The following is a 12,078-nucleotide window of genomic DNA, read 5'->3' as shown; positions in this document are numbered from 1 at the left end:
TACATGGCTATTTTACCATATACTGTACCTGGCGCTAGTTCCCCGCAGGGGTGCATACAATAAGCCAGAACTATATGACTATTAATGCAAGTTCCTGCTATACCTTTGTACGTTACTGCAAGAGAACTCATAGGAGACAGCCTTGAGATATGAAATGGAAAGTGTTCCCCTGCACAAAAACATTAGGCTGTAATCTTTCTTTCCAGTCTACCATTTCCACCTGATTCTAATTATTGCATTTTCTCTCATTTAGGCAGAATTCCATTTGAGGTCATGCCCTGAAACAACCCGTTCCAAAATGTATTTGTAGACCGAATTCTGTATTTTAATTAAAAACTTTGGGTGAAAGCATGATTAGCTTGTCTTTACAAGAAAAAGTAAAACCTTTTGAATTAAAAATTGAGCAATCTCAATCACCCAAAGTGGCTAACGAGTGAAATAAATTAAGACCAACTACATTATATCTAAAAACCAATAGCAATGTGCTATTTCCATTATTTTAATAAATACTTTTTTTCAATTTTAACCACCTAGTTGTTGATATTACACAAAATATATCACTGGAATGCCTTCTATTTATACTTTAAAAAAAATTTGGAAACTGGGAATTTCTGCTTTCACCTACCTGTGAAATTCAATTTGTTTATTAATTCATAACATTGGTCCTGTATAGCGATGAGAGCTCTTTCCCTTTTGCCAGTACCTATTCCAATTCTGTTGGGGGGGAAAAAAAATTAACTTACTCCTCTTTTCAAAATTTCTACAATCTGTCAGATCTTCAAGTTGTGAAATAGTCACCATCTGCCTGTCTAGGATAACGCCCTACACTAAAGGTTTACAACATTCCAGTGCTGCAAAACTGTACATTCAACCTGATGCACCCAAAACAAGAGAGCGGGTGGCAACAGCACACCTACACCATTTGAAATATATTTGCAACATCAATTCACAAAGAATTAAGACAATCCTTACTCAGGCTTTCTCTGAACTACTGAATAAACCCTATCATCTTCTACTACTGGAGAGGATGGGACATGTTGATTTAACATATCTGGAGGGCATCTGGTTGGAAAAGGAGGGATTTAAAAACTCTAGTATCTATACTGACAGCCAGTCTAATGGATAACCCCAGGCTAGAAACCGGGAGACCGTGAGTTCCAGTCCTGCCTTAGACACAAAGCCAGCTGGGGGACCTTGGGCCAGTCACTCTCTCTCAGCCCTGGGAAGGAGGCAAGGGCAAACCATTTCTGAAAAACCTGGCCAAGAAAACTGCAGGGACTTGTCCAGGCAGTTGTCAGGTGTCAAGACTAACTCAGAAGCACACACAAAAAAGGATCTATACTGGACTAGTCAAGTTACGTTCATATGAAGGAAAACATAATATTATGTATATCATTTAAACATTATTTTGAAAGGAACCACACATTCCTCTGCTTATCCGCACATTCCACTTGAAGAATGAAAGAAAATAATGGATGCCACGTTTCTTTCTGCTTTTGTTAGTAGTTTTTAGTTTTTGTTTTAAAGCAGACCATCTCACCAGGATGAGCAAGGGAGTATGAAGCTGTCTCATTCTGCTTGGAATGCCAAGAATATTACTGTGATATCATCTTTCTCTCTTTTTAAAAATATTTCCTCAAAAAGAAGGAATTACAGTTCCTTAAGTGAAGCAACTGCAAAAAAGCACCATGAATATGTTCAGAGGATTGGAAACAGTCCTAAGAGGAGAGATTGCAGGAAATGCCTTTCCTATAAACCTCTGAACTGTTCACTCTTCATTTATTCACATTTATCCCTCGTATCCATTTTTTCTCCCAACCAATTTCTTTCCAAAGGCCCCTCTATGCTCACACCCCAATCACCACAACACCCAGAGTTGGTATCACCCCACTGGTCAAATTTAGATGGTATTCTCTAGGGTGAAAGCTTAACCTTGTTTTGCTTCCTTTGCTCTGTCAACTACATACACTGGTGGCCCTTCATAACAAAGCAAGGCTTAAGCAGGCTAATATCCTCTCCATCTCCACCTCTCTTCTTGCCTTGTATAATTTGCTGCTAGGAATTTTTTTTAAAAAATTATAAAACTTCTCTCAGTTACAATTATAGCAATTCCTTCCTGAAAAACAAAATAAATGCTTTTGTTTAAAATAAATCCAAATGCAATGTGAACATCTTGCAGGATATGTTCTGGCCCCAAACTAAGTCATAACCTTCTATCAAAGGTATTGCATTCTTCACACTCTAGAACAGCCTTTCTCAACCTTTTGACCCTGGAGGAACCCTTGAAATATTTTTCAGGCCTTGGGGAACCCCTGCACAATCAGGCTCAAATGTAGGCCAGAAGTTACAAAATTATTATATTTGTTTCATGGGTAGGCTTGTATATATGCATTAACAGTGTTCTTAAACTAAAAATAGAGAATGAAACTTACCTCTTTAATGAGAAGTTGCCTCAATCTGAAATATTTTTTTTAATAAATTGTGATCTCCCAGGGAACCCCTAGTGACCTCTCATGGAACCCTAGGGTTCCATAGAACCCTGGTTGAGAAACCTTGCTCTAGAAAGCAGAACCTGAATTAAACTAGGAGCAGTGAAACTTTTTCTGTGAAGGGCCACAATTACTTCAGCAGTTAATTTGCTGGCAATGGGAAGAATCCAAGTCAGAAATACTTACTAAGCAACAGTTTGTTTCAGCAACTGGCAGCAACCAGCTCACCTTCCTGCAGCTGGGAAGCTATGAATGGTTAAGCCTGATGAGTACTTGGATGAGAAACCTTCAAGGAATACCAGTTCTGTAGGTTAGACTGGCAAGTTGAAAAACATCCTGGAAGAAGGCACGGTCAAACACTTTTGTGCTGCAGCCAAGAAATCTACGCGGATGTATTCATGAAAGCGACCAGGAATTAAGTTCAACTTGAAGGAGATTCTAAGTCCTTGGATTTAAAGATAACAGGAAATATGGGTAATTTAAAATTATGGAATTAAGGCTTCAGATGACTGGGAAGTAAAAAAAAAAAAAAAAACGACTCTTAGAAGATGGCAATAGCAAAGAACTTCTGAACTGCTGCCAGTACAGAAAAGTACATGGAAGCAGTCACCATGAGTCCAGCTGGACACAAGAGTATCTTCACCTTAACATAAAAAAACAAAAAAAACAAAGGAAGAAATGGGTGAGAGGAGAGATACATCATGGTTTGTAAACACTGTGGAAAAGCATGGTTCCCCATTACATCCAAACCAGCCAAAGAGTCCTGTGCTACCTTCAGCCCCAACTAATTTATTACATATGAAATTTTAGAGGTCCGACCAACAGATGAGCCAAGTTGATGCAGATCAAGAAAAATATACATACCTCACTAAATGAAATAAGATAATACACATAGCCTAAGTATTTATTAAAGTAAGTATTACTATTCAATTCTATTTAGCCCAATTTCACAAGGCAAAAGGCACACTTTGATGGCCAAAATATAATCTGTATTTGTCTCAGCACTGAAGTATGATAAAAATAGCACCTAAATGCACCAGTGTTTAGCAGAGTACTGTATCTTAGCCCTGGCACATAAAAATATTTTGAATTGCTGAGCTAGACACAGAAGTAATCTCAGATATTTAAACCTGCTTTTCATATTTGACGGTCTCCAAATGTGTACCTCCAACTCCTACCATTCCCAAACAATGCAGCCATTCAGATTAGCAAAGGGTAGACTAAAGCATGTTCTGAAGAGATGAAAAGAAGGTGGCTCATGCTTTTTTAAATAATGACATTAAACAGGAATTTTAGCAGATATAAATTATGACAAGCTGCACCAGGCAACCCTTTTTCCTTTAAGGGTTGTATTTCTGCAGAGATAATCTGTTGAGAGATTATACATAATGGATGAAGCCAGAGCCCAAAGTGGGTTGAAGCAAGTGGTGAAGATGAACATTCATAAGCTCTCTTATGACATGCATGCTTTTTACAATTTTCTTTTCCTAGCATTTCTCTGAGTATGGTTTAGAGTGTAACTTCAATTTAAAAATTCTGAAAACTGCTAATTTCAGCACTGAAGTACAAACTGAGTAGGTTCACATAAAACAAGGTTGTGGGGTGGATAACCGTTTTGGTCACCAGGGACAGAACTCAACTTTTGGAGGAGGGGGGCATGGGGAACTGAGTGCCATAGTAGCTGGGACAATAAGCTGATTTTTCCCCAGTTGGTTCTTGGAAGGGAAAGAATTTTTTTAAAGACTTTCACTACAATTTTCATAAATATTCTGCCTAAAATGGTGAAAAACTTTGTCATCACTTTCATGCAACAATGGTTAGAAGAGGCTCTACAGCTACAAAGAAGGGATCTGAGGCCACAGGTTGCCCACCAATGGCTTAAAAGAATACTTCTTCCATAAGTCTATACATATTTTAGGAAACGGTTTTGAGAATTCAGTGGGGCTTACTTCTGGGTAAACATGCACAGGATTGCAGTCTTAAGTAGTGTTATTATTTCAACCATATGACATCAATCTGTATGGCTACATAATATCTATGTGGTCAGCTGCCAACTGGCTCAGGAGGAAATAGCCCTGGAGCTTTGGGGCACATCAGCCAGATTGTGAAAAGCCCAAACACAGAGGCTTGTTGCCTCTTTCTAGAAGTGCTTTAGAGTTTCCTCCATCTTTTTTTTTTTTTTGCCCAAGCCTTTAGAATGACCTCCAGTTTCCCCCGAGACAGGTTCCAGGGTACATTCAGGAGGGAGATTTCCAATCTGGATGGGAGAAATCCAACCTGGTTTTTCCCCTTCCTAAAAAAGGTTCTTCCCAAGTTGGGAATTCCCAATCTCCAAAAGCCCCCAAAAGCTATCTCTCTCAGTAGCAGCTGGCTGAAGATCTGTTGAAACCGATGGCTCCCAGGCATGCCCACTAAAGTTAAACAATGTTAGTCTCAATGAATTCTCCCCATGGAGAGCCTTTTCCCTCCATACAGGGAGGAAGAGCTGTGGGTATGGGCATCTGTGGGATCTTACTTTTATTAAGACAATAAAAGCATCATCATCCTGCAAGCTCCGCCTTTTTCGGATGTGCATGTGATGTCACAACACATGTACAGAAGAAGGCAGGGCTTGGCTCATGCGGTGTGATGCTACCTTTGTCATTCTGCCCCTCCCAGGTGCTGCTGCTATCATTCAACCTGCAATCTATTGTTGGGAAAGTTCTTTGAAAATGTGAGATCAGGTGCTCCAAATACCATGTTAAGATTATTCTGTTTATCTATCTGCTTCCCAAGGATACTGATTAGAAAAGCTTATCTGGGATTACTTAATTCAATTGCAGTCGTTGTATTATTAATGTTCTGAAACACAGCATTTTTATTATTGGATTTTTTTTTCTACAGTAGAATATTATTTTTAAAATATTGCTTTTTTATTAAGCAAATACAGTATCAATATAAAAAAACCCAAATTGCAAAAATAAACTCAACAGAAAAAGACAAAAAAAAAAAAGAGGAAAGAAGTAAAGTTGATGCCCCAGGAGTATTAATATGCATATAACTGAAGAAAGTATAAACATTAAGCATCAATATTTACTATATAAATTCAAAATTGTACCTGTACCAATAGGGGGAAATCTATTAGGAAGAACCTTAGTAATATCACTAATAAATGATACCCACATTTGACTAAATCTTTTTTTTAAATTATTATTATTATACGATTTTAAAACATTTTTATTGCCAAGTTAGTTTTTCTGCCAATGCAGTTTTCCTCACTTTAGAAGAGCACTGCTTCTATGATAGTTTCACTGGGAGTTTCTCAATGACAAATCTGGGTCCTAGCAATAAAAACTGAATGGATTTTTATGCAGCACTTCCATTATCACAGAAAACTATAAAACTGCTTGCGTATATATTGTTAGGCATATGTATAATTTTACATTTTATCATTTATCTATAAATTAATACTGATAGAGCACTATAGGAGCAACTGGTTTACATATTAGCCATAGTGGATTTAAATATTTAGAAATAATTATCACAGAGCATTTGCTGTAATTAAATTGTTACTTAGGATAGAACTTAAAACCTGGCAACATCATTCTTTATCATGAGTAGGAAGAACAGGAAGAGTTAAAAGTGACTATTCCTCCAATTTTTCTTTTTCAGATACTCCCAAAATCAAAACCTTCTAAGTGCTCTGGTAGACTACAAGGTGTATCACCATGTACTTGTAAGTATAAAAAAAGAACAAGATTTACCATTTCTTTTGGCTAATAAGGAATGAATAAAAACCATTGTAAATACAAATTTAAAACTGTCCTCAGAAGCCTGGATAAGATGGAAACATATTTTTCTCCTGTCCAATATCTCTTATCCCATTCCTTGTGCATCCACAAATCAAGTAAGAGGATAAATCTGTCCAATTCAAGGAATGGCACGATAGAGAATGTTACTGAATTAGTGACTTAATCACAATCATCAAGAAAGTTCACATAAGGAGGAGGAGGAGTATTGTAGGGACTTGTCCAGGCAGTTGCCAGGAGTCAACGTTGATTTGAAGGCACAAAATAAAAAATAAAGTAGTAGTAAACTATTGTCTTGTAAAGATGGCAGTATTAAAAATGAATTACTTTTGTTTGGTTTTAGCTAATTTAATTCAATCTCTTAATTTAACTAATCTGGCAGGTTAGTTGTAAATCCTAGAATAAAAAATATTCTTATCCAGAGCGATCCCTTGGAAAATACAAAGGAAGGTAAACTTCAACTCAATGTGATGAGTCTCCTTCTTCCAACTGCTTCAGGTTCTGAATCACAGTCCTTGCGATGTCCAATTTACCTTAAAGAGTGATCTGATTTGTACATAGTACCAAACATCACTGTTCATCAAAATGAAAAAGAAAGATAGGAAACTTCAGGATTATACAGAACCAAGTTTCCACTTCCATTTCAGTTTAAATATAGTTTAGCACTATGTGTGAATTTTAAATTGTTCTTGATTCAACTTTAGTGAAAACAACCCAATATATGTTATAGTTTGAAAATGACTTGTGGTTGTACAGCTCTGAACATCATGACAACATTTAGTCAAAAAACAAAGCAAATTTTTAAAATGCTTCTTTGCCTTTAAGCGCAAGGGCAAATGCACCCAACATTGTTACATCTTATTTGGGGGCCAAAATAATACAGTATAAATAATGAAGGAAATAGTAGAAATGTTTCATTTTCCAAAAAGTTCTACCCTGCCAGACTCTTTACCTCATTATGAGAAAGTGTTCAGGGAAAAGAATAAGGGACACAACAGCAGCAAAGGAGAAAATCTTCCTGGGGAAGACAGAAAAAAGAAAAACTGTCCAAGCATAGAACAAGGTTCCCATTTGCTGTGGTGGCTGCTTTAAGTATGTCACTTAGACTTGTCTCAACTGAAGCAGTTTATACATTCATAAATAAATACAAATAAATAAAACAAGATGGGGAGAGACAAAGAAGAAGGGAAAGTTTCCTCAAGGTAAGCAAGAGGTGGAAAACAGAGCCAAGAGAAGCTGAAAGAAAAAGCATGTTGCCTTTGAGAGTCATCAGGAGCTATGATAAGAATCCCCCGGTTTAGAAGACCAGTCTACCTGTAGATGAAAAAAGAAAGAAAAGCAGAATACAATTGCTAGAAACAATTAGGTGCTTTAGAACATTCCCTGAGAGGCCAAGATGTCCTTCTGGTGCTAAAAGGGGCCAACTGAGGCAAATCCTTTAGCTCTGTGTTAGGTACAAAGCAACCATGACTTGCAGACTGCAATCATAAAGTGAACACATACACTTTATTTTGCTGCTTCCTATCTCTCCCCAATGGCAAAGGGTAAAAATAAAAGATCTTCTTCTCATCTTTTTTTTAGAAGAGACTATGGGACATTCTGACCTCATGCTAGGCTCCCAGACTAGTTAGAAGTAGCACCAGTCTTCCATGCTGAAAGCAAGCAGAAGGCAGTAGGGTCCAACGTTTTCTGGGCCGAGGGCCATGTCTGCTCTCTAAGCAGCGTGCTGAGGCATGCACTTTGGGAAGTAATAGGTGGGACTGGGAAAAAACTAAATTTGATTTTATATCCATCTAATTAAAATAAAAGATAGTTAATGCAATTACTCTACAGACATGTATCTAATCATTTTGCTTATTTATCAAATTATATCTTTAATGTGACAACTTTTGGAGGCTTATGGGGGTTATATCTAACACATCTGGAGGCTACCTGCAGCCTGGAGCCTCAGGTTTTGCACTTTTGGCTTTAGATGACCAATCTTGAGCATGTAGAAACACATTAATTCCCTCACTATTTACAGAGGGCTTCTGGATGGAAATGTGGAATTATTCTGAGCAGTGTATCAAGGAATATCAAAGCACCTTGAGAGGCACTCCTAAGACCCCTCTCCTACTGTTCATAAAGAGCTTCCAAAACTGCAGCTCATCTGCAGGGCCACATATTCAGTCCAGTTCAAGATTGCACAGCCTCCTTAACTGAGATTCCTCTGTGCTGGTTCACCAGGGAATAAAGGACCCTAACCCTGGAAAATCTGGGTCATTAATGAGAGGGAAAGTCTTTGTAAATAAAGATGTCTTTGAATTTAACCCCCACAACATGTGGAGTCCAGAGGAGCTGTGCAATCTTGGAGCAGGGCTAAATGCATGATCCCTGATTTATGTTGTATTTCTAGAGCCTCATCCTTTTGCATCATCTGAAAGGGCTATATGCTTTTTCTTGTATTCTTGGAAGCCTTACACAGATTTTTCTTTATCTCATCCTCAGATTGGGTTGGCATTCCTGACTGCTTCCAAGAAGAGCAGAGCAGAAAAGTGAGAAATTTATGCAACATTTGGCCTTTGTTTGCACAAAAACATGAACATGTTTTCCAGATTCTTAAGGATGAGAACTTGGTGAATGGCTGTCAGGAAGGAAGAAGAATATATGAATGGAGGGAAAGCAGAACAGAAATAAGGGAATGAGATTGGAATAAAAAGAATGAGGAGGGTAAGGTAGAAAGCACTTCCATTCCTTGGGTACAAAGGACCACAGATGGGTCTTAATCTTTATTAAACCCTTTTCACTGAACAGATTTAGTCCAAACCCCTCTAAAATTCTGGAATTAGCCCATGGGAAAGTAGAGACAAGAAAAATAGGAATAATACATATAGACACTCCCTAATGAATGAGGATTATACTTGGATGAGGCAATACTAGGAAAACACTACCGAAGCTAAAAACAGTGGGAAAAACCACAGAACCAAAGACTAGAACCATAGAAATAAGGCATTGGGGGTGGGGGAATAGAGGAAAATTGGACTATTCTTCCACAAATTGAAAACCAAGACCAGCAGGGGATGAAGTGACAACATCAAAGGTAGCTGGAAGAAAAGCCATATCGGAGAGCTCTCTGAGTTAGTTCTTGAGACAGAAAGTGTGAAGGAGGCAGCTGGAGTGATGCATGGACTAACTTTACTTGTGTACAATCAACTTTAAACATCATAGAACCAGAATTCTCCTAGTCAATTACTGTCTTTTAAAGAATCAGCAGGATTCCTTAAAAATAGGGGAAAATGTATGAAGCAATCCTGAAAAAGCATTCTTTGTAAGAGCAATAGATAGTCCTCACTAATAAGGCCTGCCTGGTCCAACATGGGTCACAATAATCTCTGCATCCAGATAGCAGTATATGATCCATTAATGCAAGCACACACTCTGGGGATTTTGCTTTGTAGGGCTGCAGAATGGAAGGATGGAAGAAAGACCAATGGTACAAAAGATGAAAAGAGGTTTAACAGAAGAAAATGGGCAATATCAGGGGAAGGACTACAAACAAAGGGAAGTAAATTTACATGTTGAGTATATAATCCAAGACTCTGAGATCCAAGCTAACATTCTGAAATATTTCTGAACATAAAGTTTACGTTGTGATCAGCAAAAATTAACCTGATTTTTGTTGTTGCCACGTTAATTCAATAAATTATATAACCCAACTCTACATTTTTCCAACTCCATTTTTCTCTACAGCTTACTAAGAGGTTTGTGCTGGAGATCTGGGGAAAAAAATAAGTTGAGAAATGTCAAAGAGCAGGGATAAAAATAAATGAACTACTGAAGCCTAAATAGGACACGCCAGGAAGGAATCCATTCCCACAAAGAGCTTGAAAAATCAATAACAAGGATGCTAAGAAGTACCAAAAAGGATGCAAAGCCTAGGGTGGGGGAGGGAGGAAGTACTGTATGCTGGTAGGAGGAGGGCTGGGGGGTCGAAAGAGGAAAGGATGCTGGGGGTCGGCTATGAAGAGGCGGGCCTGCCTTTACCTTCTTACCCTCAAAGCCGATCGCAGAGATGAGACTCCGACTCCGGGAGAAAAATAACGGCGCCCCCCCATCCGATCAGGACGCGCTGATTTTACTGAGGTTGCCCCCCGCAGCTTCCCAATTCATTCTCACGCGTTCACACGGTCACTCACTCATTCATTCATCCACGCGCGTGCGCGATCAACGTTCTCCCCCCCACCTTACCGTGCCGGCCCCCGCCAGCCAGGCGGCCCGAGAGGTCTAGAGCGGTGGAGGGGGTGAACAAAGGAGGAGCCGCTGCCGCCGCGCGTGTGAAAGAGATGCTCCGGCTCCCCCTCCTCTCACGGCGCGCTCCCGCAATAGGTACACCATACAGAACGCGCGCGCGCCCTCCTAACAGGCTGGACGAGTTTTCTCAGGAGCGCGCGCTCATTCGTTCCTCGCCGGCTAGACGCTGCAAGGGGGCGCGCTCGCTCTGGTCCGAACCTGCTTATCTTTTCCACCAATCAGGGAACGTTTCCCTAACAGACCTCCAGAATCTTAACACCTGCCCCCTTCCAGAGTCTTGCTGCCCATTAGCCAATCACGAGGGGGAGGAAGTGCGAGGCTACCTTTAGAGAATTACGTAGTCATTAATGGACCAATAGCAAGACATCTCACATTTTTATTTTCATCCTTCCATTTTCTCTCTAAGTGACTTGATCTGATTTGTTTTAAAAAAAAAAGCTCAAAAGCGCTGGATAGTATTATAGCAGAGTACAGTAGACAGAAGCAGGACGGCAGATGCTGCTATTTGGGAAGGCGGATCGTTTTTTCCAAGTCCCACCTCTTTCATTTAGCCTCAGCCAATAAAGTGGCGAAGGACGGATCTTTCGCGCTCCTCTGAGAGGGGAGGAGTTAATGTGGAGACGCGCTTAGCTGGAAGGAGACGCGCGCGGACTTGCTTTGCCTTCCCAAGTTTCTCTCTTCCCATCCCCCAACGCCCATCGGAGCCGCTGTCGGTGCGCATGCGCATTGCTAGTACCACTGCGGCTGAGGGGAATACGGGGGGAGGGGCTTCAGTCATGTAAACCTAGCAGCCGTTGAGGCAAAGCAATTCGCTTAGCTGCTTCCTTAAGAGTCCATATCCAGTGAGTGGCCTCTTTTTCCATAACAGACTGGAAGGTGAGGTGTTAAAAGGGGATTTAATAGAAGAAGTTCAGTTGACCGAGAAGATGGGAAAAATGCGCGGGAGGGAAGCGAAGCAAGACGGGTGGCTTGCTAGCATTTTGAATGATTAATAACAGTAGCGATACGACTTCGGCTTTCCAGAGTCGGTTAAAGTTAAATCCCCAAAGGGGATAATAGATACATCTTGCCACTAATTCACGAATGTATCTAAAAGTGTGCAGATGTAGGATAAGGCACATGGACGGAGTAGGCTGAAGAATCTTATGTACTAAAAAAAAAATTTCCTTAGGCTTTAATTCCTTGAGGGTAGGCAAATATTGCAGGTGCTGGAGAGAAGCTGTAAGTATGGTGTATTTATGTGTGTTTGCAGACAAAGAGAAAGAACTGATTCTAGAGGCAAAGCTAAAAAACTGCTGGCTGCTCTGAGATTAGATAGTTTATTTTATTTATTTTATTTATTTTCTATCCCGCCTTTATTATTTTTATAGATAACTCAAGGTGGCGAACATACCTAATACTCCTTCCTCCTCCTACTTTCCCGACAACAACAACCCTGTGAGGTGGGTTGGGTTGAGAGGGAGGGACTGGCCCAAGGTCACCCAGCCAGCTTTCATGCCTAAAGTGGGACT

At 39.8% G+C, this 12,078-nt stretch overlaps 1 protein-coding gene across 9 annotated transcripts in view; it reads right to left on the bottom strand.

Annotated features, from left to right (window-relative positions):
- SMARCA4 (SWI/SNF related, matrix associated, actin dependent regulator of chromatin, subfamily a, member 4) overlaps positions 1-10,692 on the bottom strand; it is a 73,929-nt gene extending 63,237 nt beyond the window's left edge. For 3 of the 9 annotated variants that reach the window (XM_063294390.1, XM_063294393.1, XM_063294395.1), the window contains exons 1-2: positions 2,676-2,932; positions 626-714 (exon numbers count right to left, since the gene is read on the bottom strand). The gene's annotated coding sequence lies outside the window, so the exon portion shown is untranslated. Of the gene's footprint in view, positions 1-625; positions 715-2,675; positions 2,934-10,504 lie in introns of those variants that run through there. The other 6 variants (XM_063294387.1, XM_063294392.1, XM_063294394.1 and 3 more) reach the window with 4 other exon arrangements.
- Between the last annotated feature and the right edge of the window lie 1,386 nt (positions 10,693-12,078).

Source organism: Candoia aspera, chromosome 2 (genome assembly GCF_035149785.1).
Source record: "Candoia aspera isolate rCanAsp1 chromosome 2, rCanAsp1.hap2, whole genome shotgun sequence".
NCBI classification, from domain to species: Eukaryota; Metazoa; Chordata; class Lepidosauria; order Squamata; family Boidae; genus Candoia; species Candoia aspera.
The sequence above is the reverse complement of the archived record's forward strand: the minus strand, read 5'-3'. Positions and strand labels throughout refer to the sequence as shown.